The sequence below is a fragment of the Panthera tigris genome, chromosome D1 (genome assembly GCF_018350195.1).
Source record: "Panthera tigris isolate Pti1 chromosome D1, P.tigris_Pti1_mat1.1, whole genome shotgun sequence".
Lineage (NCBI taxonomy): Eukaryota > Metazoa > Chordata > Mammalia > Carnivora > Felidae > Panthera > Panthera tigris.
The window spans coordinates 77936791-77961053 of record NC_056669.1 but is presented as its reverse complement, the minus strand read 5'-3'; the positions used below and the strand labels follow the sequence as shown (position 1 = coordinate 77961053).

Genomic DNA, 24263 nt, shown 5'->3' with positions numbered 1-24263 from the left:
TGAAAAATGGATTTACGATGAAAATTACAAGACTTTCTCTCCGTGGGATGAGATATAAACCCTCCTTTGGTACCGAACACTTAACAGAATATTTAATAAGCTATCAGAGGATAAAACAGAACTTACTAAATGAGAGGTTTCCCACTCACACCTGAACTCTTCTGCTTCTCTATTGAATCCCAGAAGAACAAACCTTCACATTATAATCCAGAGGGAAAGGTACCTCTAGTCAAGTCTGAGAATCTGCCTCATCTACTTTATCATCACCCCTTGACTTGTTTCAAGTTTCACACTTTACAACAGCTTTTCTTTCCAATTAGTGGTTAGGTGTTATGACTACTTCAAGTGTTTTTTTTTTTTTTTTTAATGAATGGTGTTTTCACATTTTGCCTGTTTTTGAAATTTATTTACTTGGTTTCCTTTTGATTATTTCAGTGATGGCAATGCAGATGGAAATCCCTTTGCTCTGATATATTTAACCGGAGGATAATGGGTCTCATCTAATTTAAATCAGTACTTTCAAAAAGAAAACTTGATTTGTCTACAAATGCATTGACGATTCCATGGTTTATTTGATTAGTTTTGCACCCATATCTACATCTATGTTTAATATAAATTGAAATTTGTCTGTAATTATGACATTTAAAAAAACAAACGAGGGACATCTAGGTGTCTCAGTCAGTTAAGCATCTGACTCTTGATTTGGGCTCAGGTCATGATCTTATGTTTCGTGGGTTCGAGCCCTGCATCAGGCTCGGCACTGACAGTGCAGATCCTACTTGAGTTCTTTCTCTCTCTCCTTCTCTCTGCTCCTCCCCCATGTATGCGCTCTCTCTTAAAGAATAAAAAAAAACACACATGAATATGAACCCCTTTGATTATTTTAAAACTCATCTTTTGTTGTCTTCATGGTTATTAATTTAGTTTTTATGTATTATATAACAAAATAGCAAGGTGAAAGCAAGGGTTTCAGTTTATTACAGATAAGTACCTCAGCACAAATAACACGTTGCAAATACTCTTTTTATTCATAGAAATAAAATATTCAATTACACGTAATTACTCTACATTGTATGTCACAAGTGCTCTTTTAGGAATCAAAAACATAGCATTAAGTTTGAAACTACTGTGGTGGGTAACATAGTTCAAGTATGTTTGTCTAAATTCTCCTAAATGTTGCTCATACTATTAGATTCAATTGTAAAAAGAATTCAACTATGGAGTTCAAAAGGAAAGATTGTCATTATTTTATTTAATGATTTACAGACATAGCAATGCCAACAAACATCACCCACATCTTTAATGTGATAAATAGGACAGATGCTGGTTAAGACATGTTAAGCCTCCTTCTGTGTGTCATGTCTTACAGTCCACATCTAGTGTTATAAGCACAAATGCCTACAGAGACCAGGCAGAAAATGAAAATGGTAAACTCAATTAGGTGCAAACATTAAATTACACCACCGTATGAATTTGTCTTTTATTTTCTACTTTTTATAGAATTCTGGAGAAAGAGAAAAAAAACTTCACTGTAGAAAAGGAACAATGCAAGCACCATGAAAAATAGCAACTCCTACTTGGACCTAGTGGCAGGGAAATAATAGAGCGTAGTAATGGACATAAATGATCAGACTCTATGCACATTATAGAAGTAGTTCTAGTTCTAACAAGGTTAACTGTCTGTGTATATATATATATATATATATATATATATATACACACACACACACTTTTATAGTAGGTAATCATTAAATCATTATATTAAATGCTTATATATGTATGTATATATATTCATACATATAAATATATATATATATGTATATATATATATATAGTACGTGCACACACACACACACACACACACACACATATTGATGTAACTATTTGACACCAAGTAGAGATATCAAATAAGCTTTTAAGGGAAGAAGATTTCAGGGAAGTGGTTCCATTTATGTTAATTTGACAGCACCCAGCCCAGAGGGATGGTATTTAAAGCCATAAATGAGATTATCTACACTCACATGGACCAATATGGTAGACTTAGCCACAAAGGGCTTTTGAACATTAGAAACATGAGTCATCTGAATTGAGATGTACGGTAGGCATAAAATACCATAGATTTTGAAGACATTGTGTGAAATAATAATCTAAGATACCTCACTAATGATTTTATATTGATTGTACTTTCAATCATGTTTTAATATGTTGTCTTAAATAAAATATATTTTAAAATTAAAATTGCCTATTTTTACTTTTTATACAATTTTATTAAAAAAAACAAATTTTTTTGAGAAAAAGAGTGTGAGCAGGGGAGGGGTGGAGGGGGGGTACAGATGATTCAAAGTGAGCTCTGCACTGACAGCAGCGAGCCTGATGTGGGGCTCAAACTTACGAACCAGGAGATCAGGACACTGAACTGTGGCTGGTTTGACATTTTTGCTAGATAGTCCCAGTTTAGAGTATGAAGGTAGAGAGAAGAGAGAAAAGCTCCAATGACTGACCCTTAAAACTCTCCTTTAATTAGAGGCAAGGTATGAATTTCTGAAACTCAAGTGAATATGGTATTTCAAGGAGGAGAGAATCAAATATATTAAAAAATGTCGACAAGTCAAAATTAGATTAGAATGAAGAAATGACCACTGCTGTTAGTGATTTGGAGGTCATTGCTGACTTTGACAAGGGTTAGTTCAGAAAAGCTATAGGGATGAAATCTAAATGGAAGTGAGTTCCAGAGAGGTGGGAGAAAAGGAATCGAGTGTGAACAACTCTTAAAATGGATCAGAGAAATCTTTATCCGTTCATGTATCAGTGGACACGTGGGCTGCTCCATAGTTAGGCTATTGTAAATGATGCTGCAATAAAGGTAGGGGTGCATATATCCCTCAGAATTAGTGTTCTTGTATTCATTGGGTAAATATCCAGTAGTGGAAGTACTAGATCATAGGGTAGTTCTATTTTTAATTTTTTAAGGAACCTCCACACTGTCTTCCACAATGGCTGCATAAGTTTGGATTCCCACCAACAGTACACAAGGGTTTCTTTTTCTCCACATCCTTGCCAATACTTTTCTGTGTTGTTGATTTTAGCCATTCCGACAAGTGTGAAGGGATATCTTATTGTGTTTTTGATTTGCATTTCCCTGGTGATGAGTGATGTTGAGCATCTCTTCATGTGTCTGTTGGCCACCTGTATGTCTTCTTTGGAGAAAAATCTGCTCGTGTCTTCTGTCCATTTTTCAATTGGATTATTTGTTTCTGGGGTGTTGAGTTGTATCAGTTCTTTATATATCTTGGACACTAACTCTTTATCAGATATGTCATTTACAAATATCTTCTCCTATTCAGTAGGTTGTCTGTTAGTTTTGTTGGTTGTTACCTTTGCTTTGCAGAAGCTTTTTAATTTAATAAAGTTCCAATGATTTATTTGCTTTTTTTTTTTATTTCCCTTGCCTCAGGAGACATGTCTAGAAGAATGTTGCTACAACCAGTGTCAGAGAAATTAGTTGCCTGTGCTTCCTTCTAGGATTTGTGTGGTTTCAAGTCTTATATTTAGATCCTTAATTCATTTTGAGGTGTTTTTTTTTTGTATGATGTAAGACTAATTTGCTTCTTTTTATTATTATAAGAATGTTGCATTGAGTAGCATTTTGACTGAAGTTTTATTTACATCTTTGATACTTTTATTAGGATAAAGTATAAGAAATTATAAAAGGAGGGCATATATGTATTTATATAAATTTTAATAACAATGTTAAAGAGTTCAAGAAAAATATTACACCAGATTTCACTCTCACTAACAATACATGGAACTGCCTCCTCCAAGAAGTCTTAAAAATAGTCGTTATAAAAAACAAAATGAAAAAAAAAAAGTGGTTATCATGATTACAGAGGTACTCCTGTAAAAAATAACTACTGCAAAAATATTTTGAATGTTTTCTAAATTGAGAATTTGGTGAAATTCCTGAAGCTTATTCCAAGAAAAATAAAGACTCTTCCAAAAATTTGTACTCAAAATAAGAAGGTGCTGTGACTTTGGTCTTAACCCACTTTTCCCATTTTTATATACTGAGATTCTAGGATGAAAATAAACCGGAAAACATTTTAAGTCACTTCCACACAATCTCATTGTATTTGAAGTATGTGAAATTGAATGCAAATACAAAAAAAAAAAGACATAAAAACATGCTTTGTAATTCATATGAATATCCCTTCCTTCATTGTAAGACCAATGGCAATAAACCTGAAAAATGTTTGGCCTCTCTGTTTCAATTTCACGATGGTATAATTAAGTTATTGACCTGTGTTGTACCAACTGAGGCCTTTGTCAGAAAGTAAAGCAAAGATTGGTCTTTGTAAATATATGTAGGCAGTTAGAATTGTAATTATGCATGATTTCAGTTATGGCAAGTGCTTGAATAAGCTGAAAAATGTCCTGAGAAACAGCTGTTTGTGTACTGATACAGGTTTTCATAGTTTTCTAAATAATAGAGGCACAGAGACTATTGTGGATGTTGATGTGGGAAGAAAAGTGGAGTAGGGGTGATGAATTGCTCAGCAGTGTTGAACATTCAGGGCCTGGTGATTATAATCTCTTTAGAAGGGACACTTAATAGGATATTATACAAAGTAATAGTGTAACAATTGGTGAAGTAGAAGTTAAAATATTGCAGTTTACAAGACATATCATGAGAAAATGTGTGCCAAGTAAGGTGTTGCATTGCTGAGTTCATATGCAGTGTAGGGAATTTCAAGGGGATCATTTGCATATTTTTAAGAGCTAGAGGACAGACTCCTTGTTTAGAAAATAGTACCCAGCAACTGCCAAGTGGAGTTGGCTACATCTAAAAGAATGTTTTGCTTTTGACCTGTTGGAGTCATTTTCATGTGTGTTCTTAGAAATCTCAGAGGTAAGAATAGGAAGAGTACTTTTTGAATGTCTTCTTCTTCTTAGGCACCCTTTCAGTTTAACTTTGTATAAGATGTCACTGTAATCTGTTAACTCCCCTCTGGTTGGAATTAATTCCCATCTAGAAAACAAGGAAACTGAGGCTCTGGAAGATTAAATAACTTTGTCCCCTGTACACAATTCATGGGAGATGCTGATATTTGAACAAAGTAGTACAACTGAACAAAACACTGCCCAAATCTAAAGTTCATCCTCATTTTTTAAGCCATGAAGGTGTAACATGGGAACTTGTGATGATTTATGATTTTATTCCATCGTGACACTGAAATAGGTATTAACATTCTGTTTGGCCTCTGCCCTGAAATAGGAGAACTTCAGCTTGAACATAATATTCCTTAAGTATGTTCAAACTTTGCAGGACATTGACATTTCAACCTCTAATTGGTGATGTACATCTCAAAACAGAGCCCACCACTGCTATCAAAATGAAGTCTAAGCATCTTTGTTGCCTGTTTTCGTCTTCTGTCATGTCACCCTGAAATCCTAGCTCCAGATATGCTCACTCACTTCTAGTCACCTAAACATGCCAGGATCTCACCAACCTATTCTGTTCTCTATGCCTGAAGCACCCCTCACTCTCCAATCTCAAACAACTGATATGCACCTTGACTTCTTAGTAATTTTCTACCCAAATCCTTCTCTGACATTTGTAAGTTGAAAGCACTGCCCCCCCCTTTTTTTTCTGTTCCTATCACATTTCAGATTCAGCCTTTTGTATCATTTAATGTCCTATATTTCAATCGTCTGCTTTCTTCTCTTTCTCACTAAACTTCAAACACTTTAAAGGGTGGGGACATCTCTTAGTCATTAGTGTAATCTAATTTGTTGAGACCTTAATAAATAATAGATACATTAATATATAAATTAAGTATAGTTTAAGTATGTTAATATATAGTAGCTATAGTACATATACAACTAAGTGACTCGATCAAAGCTATTTACTTGCCAAAAGAAAAAATAACGGTCTGAAAAATGAACTGTCTATATTAAGGGCTCTACCATGTTAAGCTGTGGGTCACCCAGACTTAATACCTCAGAATCATTAATTAATGAACAACTAATTTGACAGAATCATAAAAAAAGAAAAAGAAAACAAATAAAAAAATCTAATATTCATAACACTGACATAAAATTATTAACATTAACAGAGAGCTATAATTATTACAGTTTTCTGCCGTATATGTATTTGGAAAGTTACGATCATAACTTACATCCAATTTTATATTCTGATTTTTTAATGTTTTTGGAGCTCTCTGAGGTATTTTATTTACTTATTTATTTTTACTTTAAGCTTTTATTTTAATTCCAGTTAACATAGAGTGTTATATTAGTTTCCGGTGTACAAAATAATGATTCAACAATTCCATACATCACCTGGTGCTCATCACAAGCTCACTCCTTAGTCCGCATCACCTATTTAACCCATCCCCTCACCCACCTCCTCTCTGGTAACCATCAGACTGTTCTTTATAGTTAAGAATCTATTTCTTGCTATGACTATCTCTGTCTCTCACTTTTCCCCCATGAGCAATTGTTTTGTTTCCACATATGAGTGAAATCATATGGTATCTGTCTTTCTCTGTCTGGCTTATTTCACTTAACAATATATGCTCTAGCTCCATCCACGTCTCTTCAAATGGCAATATTTCATTCATTTATTATGGCTGAATAATATTCCATTGTATGTATATGTATACACACACACATATATGTGTGAAGATGTGATATATGTATCTTCTTTATCCATTCATCAAGTGATGGACACTTGGGTTGCTTCCATATCTTAGCTATTGTAAATAAGGCTGAAGTAAACATAGGAAGGCATGTATCTCTATGAATTAGTGTTTCTGTGTTCTTTGGGTTAAATACCCAGTACTGCAATTGCTGAATGGTAAGGTAGTCTATTTTTAACTTTCTGAGAAACCTCCATAATGTTTTCCACAGTAGCTGCACCAGTTTGCATTCCCAAATAGTGCATAAGGGTTCCTTTTTCTCCACATCCTCACCAACACCTGGTGTTTCTTGCGTTGTTGATTTTAGCCATTCTGACAGGTTTTAAGTGTTATAACATTTTCCTATAATAAAAGCTCTTTAGAAAAGGCATTAAAGTAATTGAAGTTGGCAGGGGTGGGTAGAATCCTCAAAGTACATACTTTCAGAGAGCTGATCTGTATTGTAGAGGAGAAAAAAAAAGAATTTTCCCTATACTTTTCTGAATTCCTATGCACACGGGAGACAGTAAAAAATGAGCAACTCTCCAAAGTGGCTTACAATTCTGGATTAAATATCATCTTAATAGGAAAAGAGGGAGGAAATGTAGGCTTCCTGGGGAGAGCAAATGATTTTTAGAAAAGATAAATAGACCCTTAGAAGAATAGATGGGAAGGTATAATAGTCTGTGACAAAGTGTCTGGATGGGGTGTCGACACTTCTAGCTTCCTTCCCTGTGATAAGACTCAATCTTCCTTAGTGATGAAACTGTAGTGGAGAGGCTCTATAACAACTGAGTTCCTTTTGTGGGACCTTTATTTAGGCAGCCATGGGAAGTCCAGAAAGCTTTTCCTGAATTTGCTGTTTTTCAAATGCCTATGGCTCAAAATAATAAGCCAAAGTGGCCTGTTTTGGGTAGCATATTCTACTATCCTTCAGGATTACTGAGATTGATCATTTGTCCCCTCACCTGCAGCTCAAATCTGTATGTGTGCAACATTTTATGCAAGGAAGAGGCTCACAGAAGGAGAGGAGGGATTGCAGCAATAGCAGCAATAGAAAATTTCCTGTAAGCTATGTTTCTACTTAAACACTGAGACTGCCTATTTTACACCATCTTTATCAGCACCGAGTCAACTTTCTTCTTGAGCAACAAAAACAAAAATATTATGAAAAGAATTAAAAATCATAAAGCAAAGATTGCAGAGGAACTGATACATAAACTGTTATTTCCAAAGGGGAAAAACAATCTTCAGTGTGTCAGCCAAGATAGACAGGTGAGTGGCTGAAAATCCCATTGAACGCAGTCTCTATGTTTAGATTCAAACATAATAAATATCTGTACTTTTCAGAGATGAATTGCCTTTTTAGCATTATATAATAATTAGCATAAAATAAAGAAATGATCGAAGAAGATGGAAATTTGGATTCCCTAAAATTGATTTACATTTGAAAAGAAGAGAAATGTGTGCAGAAGAAGGATTCATTATAAAATCTTTTGGGGAGCCTGTTTGGCTCAGGTCATGATCCCAGGGCCGTGGACTCAAGCCCCAAGTTGGGCTCCGCTACTGGGCGTGGAGCCTGGTGAGGATTCTCTCTCTCTCTCTCTCTCTCTCTCTCTCTCTCTCTCTCTCTCTCTCTCTCTCTTTCCCTCTACCCCTCTTGCCCTGCTCAGACACACTCCTTCACTCTCTAAAATACAACTTAAAAGAATTTTTTAATCTTTTTTTTAATATATGAAATTTATTGTCAAATTGGTTTCCATACAACACCCAGTGCTCATCCCAAAAGGTGCCCTCCTCAATACCCATGATGAATGGATAAAGAAATTGTGGTTTATATACACAATCGAATACTACGTGGCAATGAGAAAGAATGAAATATGGCCTTTTGTAGCAACGTGGATGGAACTGGAGAGTGTGATGCTAAGTGAAATAAGCCATACAGAGAAAGACAGATACCATATGGTTTCACTCTTATGTGGAGCCTAAAAGAATTTTCTAAAAAGAATCTCTTACCCCGCAAGTTTGAAACAAAATCCTGTTAAGTATTACTCCTAAATAAGTGATGAAGCATTTGTTTTAATGCAAAAGCAAACAGCATCCTATTGAAAAATCCAGAAGCAGCAGAGCAAAGTGCAAAGAGCACTTGACCTGACATACCAGTTTCCAGACATTGCTTCTTTCTACTACTCACTTTCCCAAGGCTTCACACAAGTCATTACCCTCACTGCACCCCTGTGTCTGTGTATAGGTGAGGTTTACGTGAAGAAAAAAAATAATGGGACAATGTATGGTAACATGCCTTGAAAACTGGAAAATTCTGTATGAACGTTAGGACAATTACTAATGTTGTCCAAGAGGAAACTATTTATCTGTTTATAGAAAATAAGCATGGAATATCAAGTCTCCAAATCATGTGGGTGCTGCTTGGATGTATAAAATTAACCATGTTGATCAAATACCTACAAAGTTAAGAAACAATATCAGGCATTTTATAGACTGGGCAGGGGAGAAGATGGCGGGATGCACAGAGTATGCCATTTCAAGGAGCTGATTTGCATTTCTAAGATTTCTGATTTCCCCTCTCCTCTGCAGTCTAGAGTTCCAAGAACATTTAACTCTTTTGATAAAGATTTGTTTTTCATCCAAATTTTAGGATCCTTCTCTTAGGCACATCTGTGCACTTCCTTGTAAAATCCAGCTTTAGCAAAAACCTACTAATTCAGTTTAACCAGAACCTCCCACGCTCAATATCTGATCACCCTCAATATCTGATTGGGTTAGTCATCCTCCCCATCCCCCAGGTGACACCTGATTACCCTGTCCTGTCCTCAGTAAGAATCCTGTTATATTGCTTTAGCCAATGTCCTCCTTAACCTTAATGTTTCCTCTTAGTAGTTTTCTATCCACTGACCCCACCCTGCTTCTTAGCCATAAATTCTGACTTGCCCATGTTATATTTGGATTGAACCCAATTCTATACAAGGTCTCTTTTCCCCTATCGCAATAGTCCTGAATAAAATCTGTTTTTACCTCTGTAACTAATGACTAGCTCTAGTTTTTCTTTGTAACCGTGCAATCTAAAGATCTGTTTGGGAGCAAGTGAACATTCACATCAGGTGATAAATAGGCTTAGTCAAAACTATGCAATATGGCCTATGAGCAGCCTGGAATTTATGAACACTTGAAAATGAGCAGTGCCTTTAGAAATGCTCCTGAATAAATTGAGAGGACAGGATTGACTTGTCAGCAACCAACTCAAGCCATTTAACTGCTTCCGGAAGTTTTTGAGCAATAAATACATCTATGAAAAATATGGCAGAAAAAAAGAGAAATTATCGATATAAAGGAAAACTGCAGGGCATCTATTAGAGGTAGGGTCTACCCCACCCAAATGAGAGGTGGGGATCAGATGGCAAGACATCAGAATAGAAGTACTTTGAAGAAAAATATAATAGAACAGTGGATAAAATATCTGGGAGGTACTATATTTTGTGCTACAGGATCTGAATAGAAAATAAATCTTCCCCTAAAGGAGCCCTTAGTGCAGGTTTGATTTGCATTATTAAAGGAAAACCCTGCTATTCTCTTGCCTCTTTAATCACTGGTTTCAGCCTCTTTAACTTGACAGGGATCTTTCAGTTGCAGCAAATTACCCCAAGTCAACCCAACTTTAGGAATAAAGGGAATTTCCTGGCTTTCATTATATGGACCTCAAGCTTGAAAACATTCAAGGATATTTAGATGCAGGAGGTCAAGAGATACCTTCTGGATTCATGCAGGGTTTCTTTGTCTTTCCTCTTTGTCAGGTTCTGTAACAGGTAGGCTATCTCTCCATAGAAAAGTTAAATACCTGCTAAGCATTCCTGAAACACATTCTCAAAATTTAGCAACTCCAGGATAAAAAAAACTATCCTGTCATTTTTCAGTAATTCTTGCAAAAAATTTGGGATTCAAACTGATGTACTGTGCAAAAAAGAAAGAAAGTTTGAGAAAGAAAATCAGAGGTACTAAGTCCTTCTTCTCATTCCCATCAGGCTGTCTAATGTTTCTGATTCCAATTTACAATGTGTTGGTTCTTTCCTCACACCAGCAAGCAGTTCTCCAACAGCAGCTGGATGTCCTGCAATTTCACTCTCTGACACAACCTACCTGGCACATAGCATTAGATTTCACAGGCTAAAGGCTCAGCCCTACAAGACTGCACCCCCCAACCCCATGCTTCAGAATCCAATTTGTGCGTCCACATTGTCACCTGTGCTTCTGAACAACTAACTATAGATTGGACTCTCCAATGACTCCCACCTTACATTTGAGTAATTTGCTAGAGCATCTCACAGAATGCAGGGAAACATTTTACTTACCAGATTACAGGTTGATCGTATAAGTGAGTTACTTCGAAACAGCCAGATGAAAGATGCATACGGTAAGGTATGTGAAAAGGGCAGAGATTCCACGACCTCTCCTAATACACTAGTATCCTCAAATCTCCGTGTGTTTACCAACCTGCAAGCTTTCCAAACCCCATCTTTCTGGGGTTTTATGAAGGCTTGATTACATAGCCATGACTGATTAAATCATTGGCTGTTGTTGATCCATTCAACCTCTAATCCATCTTCTCTCCCAGGAGGTCAGAAGGATGGCACTGAAACTACCAACCTTCCAAACACAGATTGGTTCCCATGGCAAACCAACCCCATCCTTAGATAGATCCAAAAGTCACCTCATTAACATTAAACTCAGATGTGGTTGAAAGGGGTTTGTTACAAATATCAAGACACCTTTATCATTCTTTTCACTTAAGAAATTCCAAAGGTTTTAGGAACTCTGTGCAGGAATGGGATATGAAGACCAAATATATCTGTTTTATAATAAATCACAATATAGCCCTGGTCTTTTTTTTTTTTTTTCCTCTGTTGAGATGAGTAATAAACGCAAATAGTTCAGCCAAATGTTATGTTTCTGGTAGTCACTGGATGTAGGGTATTGACACTGTAGAGAAAAAATAAAATTACACTGACTTTGTAATATTTAATTGTCTTAATGGTTGTGATTTCATCATTAGTCAGAGACCCTTAATTTTATTTCTGATCAAGTAATTATGCGTCTTCCTTTGTTACTTCACAGAGTGTCTCTGAAACATGTGTCAGATCACCATATCGTTTGTTCACAAAAAAATTAGTGCATATTTGTGTGCAAAATATATTATAAGCCCCCAGGTACTTAGTAAGTATATAGTAAAATGCTAAAATGTAAGAGGATATTAGATGAGAAATTACATAATATAGAGGAAGGCCAATTTTAAGTGGTGTTGTTTTTTTTTTAATGTTTATTTATTTTTGAGAGAGAGAGAAACAGAGACAGAGTGAGCGGGGGGGGGGGCAGAGAGAAAGGGGGAGACACAGAATCCAAAGCAGGCTCCAGGCTCTCAGCTGTCAGCACAAAGACTGACCAGGGGCTTGAACCCACAGACTGTGAGATCATGACCTGAGCCGAAGTCAGATGCTTAACCGACTGAGCCACCCAGGCGCCCCAAGGAAGGCCAATTTTTAAAAAATCAAAAGAAGAAGTTCTGATCTAATTTTCTTTCAATACTCTTTGAAAACGTTTCTTATTTAGATTTTTACATTTCATTTCTTTCTTCAAAGCAGATAACAAAGAAGCAAATACTTCAAATCCTGTGTCAATAGAAAACCTCAATACACTGCCAAGACAGAATGAATATACTCAAAGATGTAGTCTAAGTAAAAATATTAATGTGTTTTTGATGAATTGCACTACTATTAATTTTTATGGCTTAATTTGACCTAATATCAAGAATATAATTGGATAATTGGCCTAAATAAATAAGAGATAGCTTCAAGCTTTGATTCTTACTAAGAATAAATTATTTCCTAATTTTTCCATTTTACTTCCACACAAAAAATAAACAGCTACTATTTCATAAACAGCTGTTGTCGTATATATTATTTTTAGTGGAGTTAGTACTTATTGCAATTTTAAAACAATGATTTCAAAATGCTAATCCTTGAAATGCACTGAGAAAATTTTGAGGGCTAAATATTTGAGCATTGCATTCTCATAGAAACAGTCCTATTGTCCTTGTATAACATCAAGATGAACAGAGTCTTGACAATGTAATATATTTTCATTATACTTTCAATTACAGTTAGTTGTTAATTAAGGACACCTTATACTGAACAGCAGCCATCTGACAAGATTAAAGGGGAAATAATTGGTGTCAGTAGATAAGAACTTTGTCAATATGAGCATAGCTGTAAGTAATTTATGACATATTGAAAAATAATCATAGCATAACAAACAATTCTGGTAATAAAAACATGTTGGTTGGAAGTTGACATCAACTTGTATATTGGGAAGAAATTCTATAGCTTTGCCTATATGCCCAGTTATGACCTTGTTGAATCAATTAAATTGCAATGATGAGGCAATGAGTGGCAAAAAGTAATTTGGGTCACTGCACTGACAGAATCTCCATAGTTTTAAGTTCTCCTTGAAAGTTAGTTTGGCCAACACAATGGATATGATAGTTTTCATCTTGAATTAAATGTCATTTTGGCTTCAAAAATTAGTTGACTTGAGTTTTTTGCAAAGGTTCAGCACATGATATGGCGTAAGAACTTTCTTGATCCCAGTAGAGGGAAGAAAAGGAGTAAGCAGATGTTAGATAAGTTTTAATGTATTTTCATAAAAATGGAAGAACAGAACTTAAGGCATGGTTTAAGTCTGTTAGCTGGTTGTAGAAATTTTGCAGGTTCTCAAGACCTCAATAATAAGAATTAATAGATTTTTATTTCAAGAATTTCTAATTATATGACTCAGCTATCAGCTCATGCTGCTGCTTCCTATTTCATTACCAACCTGTTTATAATTTATTATATTAGATTCGCCTTGATCTAGGCTCAAGATTACTTTGTGACAGACATACTTTTTCCACCTTGGCTGATGATAACTGGCCAGCTCTCTCTAAGGGGCTCTTAGTTCCAATTACTGAGATCAGATGTGATAAGCCAAAATTACACTTTTATTAGATTCAGTGGGTTATAAATCACTCTTTAAAGCCCAAACCATTGTTCTGTACTTTCTGTTCCTTTATAGTGACTAGAAAATGGTGATGACCAGAGGAAGTTTAAGTGTCATTGGATGAAAAATATGGCAGAACTTCTCCCTTGGCCCTCAACCAGTCACTTCTGGGTGGTTACATAAAGAAGAAATAAAATTTCATACTGTTTAACCATATTTTTGCAGGTCAGGAGGAGGTAGCTTGATAATTTACACTATCTAATTCAGAGAATTTACACTATAGAAGTGAAATACTGATATAACAACAACCACAAAAACTAAAATGTGTGCCCTTCACTTTAGTATCAGAGAATAGGTGATAAAGAAACACACAAAACAAGTGACCTCTAAGTACCAAGGTAAAACCACTAAGTGTTGAGGTAAAACAATTTAGTAAAACCACCCTGTACTATAACTTGAAAGGCATTTATGCGGTCACAACTATTAAAGACTATTACTCTAAGGAAACAGTTAGACAAAGGTAGACTTATAGGAGAGATGGAATGAAATCAAGTTTCCACAAGGAAGAATCTCTCTCTATATTCTTATGAATAAGAGTTCTAAAAACCTCATTGGCTGGACTTCTGCTTATAACTATTCTTATTCCATATTAAACAGTACTTAAATTTCACCAGAATTTACTATTTACCACAATAACACATTGAGGCATTCAGAGCAAGTAATATTCCTATTTTCACAAATGCAGTTACAATTGGTCAAGGTCTGGGTCCTACTAATGTCATATTCAAGATGAGACCTTGTGTTTGTGACTCTTAGTTCAGTGTTCTTCCGATAATTGTACATTATAACATAAGGACTCAATTATTTTTATTAGCCATCCTATGGTTTCCGGCATAAATCTTTAATTAATCAGTGTCTACATTTGGACATCTGTCTGTAACATGTTAATATCCACTAGAGAGCATCCAAGTACAAAAAGCACTGACAACTAAGTAGACAAATTATCTCAGCCAGTTGATGTCAGTCATTGTCTGTCTTTAGCCAACATCGTTCTGCCTTGATGCGCACATATGAAATAAAAAGACCTAGTTATAGGAATGGAGGCTACACATAAGCCCAATATCAGGGACTCTACTTCCCAAGACTAATCTAATCATCATTATTGCCTAATGTCTGAAATGCCAGCAACAGAGAGCCTTGTGAAGTCTTCATATGATATCATATCTTTTTATTTTTCCTTTTCTTTTTTTTAAATATTTTTAACTTTGAGAGAGAGAGTGTGAGCGGAGGAGGGGCAGAGAGAGAGGGAGACACAGAATCTGAAGCAGGCTCCAGGTTCTGAGCTGTCAGCACAGAGCCCAAGGTGGGGCTCGAACCCATGAGCCATGAGATTATGACCTGAGCCAAAGTCAGACACTTAGCCGACTGAGCCACCCAGGTGCCTCCATGTGATATCATTTCTTGACTAGACCAAGTGTGAAGTTGATTTCTCTAGGGCCCTTCCTTGGAAAGAACAGAATTACAAAAAACAAAAAAACCAAAAAACACCACACACACACACGCACACACACACACGCACACACACACACACACTTATTCTGGGTAATGGATTTGTTTTTTCTACCCCCTGGACTTTGACCTCCAATTTCTGAAGGCTTACCCACTACTTGATGCACTGGAATGGGATCCCACATCACATCACAGGAGACTAGGGCACTCACTTTCAGCAAAGAAGGTGTGGTTTGGGATTATGATTGGGAGATCCATTTTTCATATTGCATTCATCACCTGATAGATTGTTGGGACAGCCTGCTGAAAGCACAGCTGATTTTCCCCTTTAGGGTGATACTCTGAAAGGATAAGATACTATCCTTCAGGACTCTGACTATATATTCAATACAAAAAAAATGTTACCCAGTAGAAAAAATACACTCACATTTAGAAACCAAGTGAGGAAGCTGAATGGTCTCATTATCATTCCTGATGACCTAAGAGGGATTTGATGCTTTCTGTCTCCACAACTCTGGACCTTGTAGGATCAGAAATCCTGATCTTTAGAAGGAAATTACTTTCACATAGGATACATAAAAGTATCTTATGTAACTATAATTACAAAATTCAGGGGCGTCCAGGTGGCTCAGTTAGTTAAGCATCCAACTCTTGATATCAGCTCAGGTCAAGATGTCATGGTTTGTGAGTTCAAGTCCTGCCTCTGACTATATTGACAATGCAGACCATGCTTGGGATTCTCTCTCTCCTCTCTCTCTGCCCCTCCTCAGCTTGTGTTCTCTCTCTCTCTCAAAATAAATAAACTTAAAATAAATAAATAAATAAATAAATAAATAAATAAATAAATAAAATAAAATAAAATAAAATAAAATAAAATCAGATGATTCCTGAGCATATAGGGTGCCTTTTGTTTCCAGGACCTCTACACAAGAAGAGGAATTACTCCCCAGGCAATGGTAATGGACCCCGACAATTATGAGAATGTAGCGCTGCTGTTACACGAGACACAGAAAAAAATGCACGTTAAACTTGGTTGTTCCATTTGGATGCTTCTTACTACACTTTTGACCAATTATAACTATAAATATATAACAACAGCCATTTTCTGAGAAGAGCAGAGGATCCGGGCTCAGACTCCTTTGAAAGCAGGGTCTAGGTAACTTCACCATGCAAGATACTAAGGCCACAGAGATAGTAGCTCAGATTGTTGGGAAATTAGAAATCGATAGTGAAAGAGGGAGACAGTAAGCATCATTTTTAGCCCTGAGACCAGCTGTAATTTGTCCAATTAATGTCTATTTTGTATGGTTCTCCTCAGAAAGAAAGGTCCATTTGCATCCTTGAGCAGCAGCTCTCTTAATGAATATGGAAAAGTCAATAAAAAATGCCAGATCTTTCCAAGCCAGGTTTGCTGCCCAGCTGCAGTTTGTGAGGTCAGCAGACCGCCTCCAATTTCCAGATCTTTAAAGTCTGCCTCACCTGCAGACAGCTACCTTGTTTGGGGGAAGCCACATCCAGTGACAGAGGATCAGGATAGATAAGCCCAGCCATTTCAGCTTCTGTAGTACACACTAATAGGCAATGCTCATTGCAGAGGACTCCATCAAATTACTCATGGTGTTGACAGCCCTGCATTGCAATTAAATTTTTTTCTCTCATCAGCCTTATTGGTCCACCTTCCGTTTACACAATTTCATCTCTGGGGCACCTGGGTGGCTCAGTTGGTTGAGCGTTCGAGTTCGGCTCAGGTCATGATCACATGGTTCGTGGGTTTAAGCCCTGTGTTGGGCTCTGTGCTGACAGCTTAGAGCCTGGAGACTGCTTCAGATTCTGTGTCTCCCTCTTTCTCTGCCCCTCCCCCACTCATGCTCTTTCTCTCTGTTTCTCAAAAATAAATAAACATTAAAAAATGTAAAAAAAATATATATATACCTGTTCATCTCTAATAAGCTTTTTGTACCTGTATGCATCTGGAGAACCCAATGACATGACTAATAGTATTTCTGCCCCCACTCACCATTAACTACTCCCCTCCACAGTTTTCTTTATTATGAAGTTGCTCAGAAAACAGAAACAAAACTTTGAAGAATCATCCTTGGTGACTTTCTTCCTCTCATACTCCGAAAATATTTGGTTTGCTATCTCTTCAAAATTATCCACAATCTTACCGCTGATAATTCTTTCCAAAAGTATAATATCAGTCCAAGTTACAACCATCTCTTGCCTAGATTATTATAGTAGCCTCCTAACTAGTTTCTCTGCACTGACACAATAAAAATAGTGATCAGTTCACAATATAACTTAGATCTTGCCACTTTTCGGCTGAAAACCCTGCAATCAAGGTAATCAAAAAATGGGACAATGCTGCAGAAAATTTGGCCTTTCATTATTGGCTTAGTCTACCACATTATTTTATGTTCTGATAACTAAAGTTGCATTTGTGTAACGAAACTCAAATTGAACACACAGATGCATAATGTGGGGGGAGGGAGGGGATATAGTCATAGAGATCAAATAGAGTCGTAGATATAGATACTTGCTAATTCATTGGCCCAGCTTCAGAAGTGACCCCTTTATAACCTGAAAAGCAAAGACTGTAATTCTTCATTTTACAGTTATTAGTTCTCCAAAAATCATTATTTCCCAGGTTAAAATCCTTGTAGCTACCTTAGAATTAAAAAAAAAAGTATCTTAAAGATTTCACAGAGGAAGTTCATTAGTCCTAGAAGTTAAATGCCACCTGAAAGCTCACAATATAATTTAGAATGAGATCCAGAATTAAATCAGAATTGATGATTTCCATTAGGCAACACCTTGTCTTCAGGCATACAGCCCAAATTAACATTGGATGGAACAAATGACTTATCTGTTCAGATTGACCTCTACCACCATGGACCATATACTTAAATTGATAGTTTTCCCCAAAGACCCTAAGTCTTCATGTACTTTATTCTCATTTGTGAACATCACTGTATAATATCCAAATATGAAGTCAAATTTTAAAAATGAATGTAAGGAATAAAACTTTCAATAATAGCAAGAGCTTGAACTAGAGACCATAAAGAATCCATGGTGAATAGAGTCTTCATTATTATATATCATTTGTGGCTATGAAATTGATTGACAAGTTGAACAAAAGATTATTTTGGCTATATCAATTTGATCATCTTTCTTTCTGAAAGCATTTTCTATACTCTACCCTAAAGTAATAAGGTCACTAGAGGCTCTGATCTGGAATCAGTACAGCTCATTCATCACATTTAGCCCTTTAGTCTACCCAGATGTAAAATGATGTAGTTCAAACATGGGAATGATGGTGTTTTCATTTGTTTAAATGAAATTCATGCTAAAACAATTGGTGATAATAATGATACAAAAAAGAAGATGAAGGGGGGATCAGAAGAAACAAAAGGGGAGGGAGAAAGAGGAGTAATATTCATTTTATTTTTATTTTTTAATTTTTTGTTTACTTATTTTGAGAGAGACAGAGCGAGTGGGGGAGGGGCAGAGAGAGGGAGAGAGAAAGGATGCCAAGTAGGCGCAGCACTGTCTGTGCAGAGCCTAACGCGGGGGCTCAAACTCAGGAAACTGTGAGATCATGACCTGAGCTTAAACCAAGAGTCAGGCTCTCAACCAACTGAGCCACCCAGGTGCCCCAACACTTTAAAGACTGGTTCCCACCATGAGCCATATTCAATGGTAAATATTGCAAATAGAGCATATCTAGTATTCACAATAAACTTACTTCTAATAACTTCATTTTAGAGATGAAAAAAATAAGGATCAGGGACTTTTAAAGTAACTTTTCAAAGTCAAAATGACATTAAGTGTCAAAAACCAGAATTCAAACACATAACAGCTTATTTTCTAAAGCAACTTAATTTGATCCCACACAGCTTGATTTATTCATTAGTGCATTATATTTACCCAGTATAACCTATTAAATGATAGATATTTAAGTACAAAGTGGAGGATAATGCTATAAAATGAGAATGCATTTCTTTGAATTTTAAATCTAACTTTAATAAAAGATCAAAACACTATAGTTGGAAAAATCTAAATTTTAACTTTACTTAAATATCAAAATTAGATGAATATATTTTATTTTCCTGTATAACCAAAAGAAAAGCATCTTTATTTATAATTTCATAAATAGTTTTTATAATTTAGTTATGAAAGAAAATCATTAATCTCAGTGTCTGAACTAATTTATCCTATGTTCTATTTCTTTGTACTTTTGCTTTTTCTGAATTTATTCACCTCATTAAATTGAAACTTTAGTTTGAATTTCATTTTTTTAAGATCAAAAGCAAAACATAGACTTTGTGGATCTTGTTGACTATTTGGAAGAGAGGGCACAGATCTCAACTTACTAATGCATTCTCTAATGGCATTCCATAGTTTCAGATTATTATTGATAAAGGGTAAAATGCAAAAAAAGACTCAGATTAGATTTGCTTCATTAAATTAAAATTAGAGTTAATGAATGACTAGTTGATTGTGTTATCATTAATTTTATCATAATCTACAGATTTATAAAAAGGAAGTTACTTTTTTCCACATTTCTGCAAATTAGGATGAGTAAATTCAGGTTAATTATCAGGTGGTGGATTGGGGGCAGTATGCATTGTGGTTTACAGAAACAGCTTCCCTTTAAGCATAGTTATTCAGAAAGAAAAATTAAACACATTTTTCAAAAGCATATTTATTCAGTAATAATAATCCTAGTAAAAAAGTATACGCAATTAAATAATTTAAAAAGTTTCAACTCTGGAGATTCTCCACTATTCAAATTAGGTTTAGTGTAACTGTAGGCTAAGGCATTCTATGTTTTGATGTGTCTACAAACAGTGAAATAGTGAGCCTATGACTCATGACGTATCTGGCTCAAGTAATTTGTCCATAAATTTCCAGCAAGATTCTTTGCCTACCTTCTGCTCTCCTAGTCTTTTTCCAAGTGACTTTTATTTTTTCAGTAATGATAAGCTAGGTGTTACTGATCACAATTTCATCTCCCTCAGCTTGATCCTTGCCTAATTGAGAAAATAAAATCTTTTACTCTTATTTCCTATTTGCTTTCTCTGGAATTAACCATAGACCCACAGTAATTACAATAAATTCCAGGTCACATCTGTTTAAGCAAAATCTTTAACTAATCCTTCACAGGCTGTCACAACTCTATACCATTTATGATATATATATATATATTCTCATTTGAGGATATTTGACGTCCTGGTGTTCTTTATTCTTTACCAGTCATCCATATTAAGGTGCTCAGATGGTTACTCTTGTGGAATAGGCAATTATTATTCAAGATGGGATAAATCTGTTACAAGGTAGAAATGTATTATGTCTCCTATTATGGATTTCAACTTACTTAAAAACACACCCAATTAAATAGAGCATAATGAGATTTCTAAGTTGAATTCTGAAATGGTGTCTATACACACATAGCCATAACATTAAGGGAAGACTGCCACGTATACATAAGTCACATGTGTCATGATATTAGGGAGGCTATATATAGGCTATTTTCTACTAAATTGAGAGCATAATGTCAACATTGTTATTATATTCTGTCTACCTATTTTATTGTCTTTTATAAGTGCACTTAGAACAAATAGATATATAAGTTGTTTACCTTATTTTTTTAACCTGCAAAACTCCTGTTTTTCTCTTTATTAGTAGAGAAATCTCATCTTTGACTCCATTAGTCATTGGTTGACACATCACATAATTCTTATGCTGTGTCTTTTTTATTTCTCTTTCAAAATACTTACCATCAGATATGGCTTAGACTCAGATTTTTATGCCAAAATGATCTTTTTAGCAAACAATGTAATTTTCTTTAGATTATTTACATTCTCAGCTTTTCATTTATCCGTCTATGGTTTATTTTAACTACAAACTTACCAGTTATTCTTTATTATTAGAAAGGATAAAAATATCTATGAACCATTATTTTCATCTTCCTAAATTAGAATCATAATAATTAAGAAGCCATTTACTAATTGGAAACATGGAACTAAATTTCAAAGACCTTTTTTTCTCTGTGTTCCAGACTCTATATAGTAAAAATAGCAAAGTTGAACTGAGCAGGTTCTTTAATGTTACAAATGTCACTTTCCAACTTAGTCTCTTTTTTCAACACAAATGGATAAGACCTTTTTTTTTTTTTTTTAAGTTTTTAACTGCTGATTCCTTGAGTGCTTTGAAATGGAACCTGCCTATTCTGATACATCCATTTTCTTCTCCCTTATCTTTTCAGTTCTCTGGTGCATAGGAATGTGTTATTTAGCCATCAGAATCTATCATTCTGCCCCCCCCCCCCCGCTTCTCAAGGACATGCAACTTTATGTGAAGCTGACAGTATTAATAATAAAGACAAGTTCTATTGCCATTCATTGGGTAACTACTTTATGGAGGCACAGCTAGGCATTTTGGATATATTCTTTCTAATATTCACAACAACCACACATGATAAATTTCATGGTCTCTGTTTTATAGAAAAGTACAAAGAGGCTCCAGAGGTTATAAAACTTGCCTATGATTACATAGGTAATAATATAGACTGGATGTGAACCCAGTCCATCTGTCTCCAGGACCCATTAAATTTTCATTAAGTAGGAGCTTCATTTTCTTAGGTTATGTCTTCATTTCTGTTCTTCACTTTTACCACCCACTATCTAAATTCTAATCTTTTAAGCTACATATATCCTATTTCTCTATTTATATATCTATGTATCTATGTATCAATATACCATCTATTGGCAATCTTAAATTTATTCAGTAAAAAATGCTCACTGAAATATCTTCCTTTGGATGGGATAGAAGCTGTCTTCAGAATCAAGTTCTATAATCTGCATTTATAATTTCTTGTACCCAAATATCTGTCCCGAAAACATTGGCTGCATGTTTCCTGGACTATGGATCCATTTTCTAGATTTACTGTCTTTAATCTAAATGGTAGATTACTCTTGATTATTATCCTTGGCTACTTGCTTAGATTAAACAGAGTGCCTTAACTTTGATCCTCATGACCCTTTGCTTCAACATTTTCTTCTTGATGAAAAAGAGATTAGAATAATGACAAAGGTTTTGACTTTTATAGACAGACCTGAATTTGAACCTTAGCTTGGTAATTTATTAAGTGTATGCAAGATCCTTTACTTTACCTTATTCCAAAATTCAGCAAGTTTCTGATTCTCATTCCGATGTTATACCTACACTATGCCAACTAACATTGTTTGGCTTGGTTTTTAATTTATTTCAACAAATAAACAAACAAACAAAAACAGATCACCCATTTCTCCTATGCTCCAACACTGGCAACTATCAACCTGTTCTGTGTGACTTTGACCTTGCTTTTTTTGTTTAATTTATCTTTAGCTTCCACATATAAGAGAGACTATATGGTATTTGTCTTTTTTTGTCTGACTTACTTCACTTAGCATAATTCCCTTGAGGTCCATCCATGTTGTAGTAAATGGCAAGATTTCATCCTTTTTATGGTTGAATAATATTCCATTGTTTATATATACCATTCATCCATCAGTGGACACTTAGGTTACTTCATACGTTGGCTATTATAAGTAATGTTGCAATAAACATGGGGGTCCATATATCTTTTCAAGTTAGTATTTTATTTTTCTTTGGATAAATACCCAGAAGTAGAATTGCTGGATGATATGGTAGTTTTATTTCTAATTTTTGAAAAACATCCATACTGTTTTCTGTAGTGGCTGCACCAATTTACATTCCCACCAACCATGAGTGTGTTCCCCTTTCCCCACAACCTTGCCAACATTTATTATTTCTTGTCATTTTGATACTAGCCATTCTAACAGGTAAGTAAAATTTATTCCAGCGATGTAAGAGTGGTCCAATGGTTGCAAATAAATCAATGTGATACATCACATTAACAAAAGATAAAAACCATGTAACTATCTCAATAGATATAGAAAAAGCATTTGACAAAATATCAGATCCATTCATGATTTAAAACAACAACAAAAACAACAACAACAACAACAAACTCTCAACAAGAAAGTAGCAGAAAGAGAAATTAAGACAACAATCACACGTCTGTGCTGAGCTCTGCCGCCTGGGCCTCAGCAGTACTCTTAGTCTTGCCCCATGAGCACCACTGGGGAAAACAAGGCCAGCTCCACAGGGCCGGCGGGGGGGGGGGGGGGGGGCGGGGGGGGGGCGGGGGGGGTACCTGGGGCTGGAGCTGTGGCAGTGGGCACTTGACTGGGGTGGTGCTGGGTGCCTCCACTGTCTGCGAGGCACCGAGGTCAAGGGGGCTGGGTCTATTGGGGTTTACGTGCTGTGGAGCAAGACCCATGGAAAGGTGAAGGCAGTGATGTACAGAAGCCTGTGGTCGATTTCTTGATGCAGCTAGAGGATTACACGCCTATGATCCCAGATGCGGTGCCTAGTTACTACCTGCACGGTGCTGGCTCTGAGACCTTGGACCCAGGCATAATTCGGCTCATCTCCCTAGCTGCAGCTGCCCAGAAATCCATCTCAGATATTTCCAGTGATGCCCTACAGCACTGAAAAATGAAGGGCACAGCTTCCAGCAGTTCTGGAAGCAACAGCAAGGACCGCAAGCAGCACGCTAGCCACAGAGGACTTGACCCCTGCAGTCAGCGGAGTATGGCATCGATGTGAAGAGGCCTCACTATTTCACCTGAGCCACTGGACCTGAAGGCACTTGTTTGTCCCCTTGTCCCCACACCAGCCTGTTTCCATAAAAAATTTATTGTGACACGGAAAAAATAAAAACCCAATCCTGTTTAAAATTGCACCAAAAAGAATAAAATACCTAGAATAAACTTAACCAAGGAGGTGAAAGAGCTGTAATCTGAAAATTATAAAACATTGATGAAAGAAATTGAAGACAACTCAGGGAGTTTTTCATGAATCAAAAGTATGGAGATCAAAGTACACTTTGAGCTATAGAAATGTATGATGCCATCTTATTAATAAAATGGAATAATAAATGTATCATTGATACGAAGCCTGCAT

General features: G+C 35.8%; 1 pseudogene; it reads left to right on the top strand.

Annotated features, from left to right (window-relative positions):
• The first annotated feature begins 11018 nt into the window (after positions 1-11018).
• On the top strand, positions 11019-23929 carry LOC102963271 (annotated as a pseudogene).
• The last annotated feature ends 334 nt before the right edge of the window (positions 23930-24263 follow it).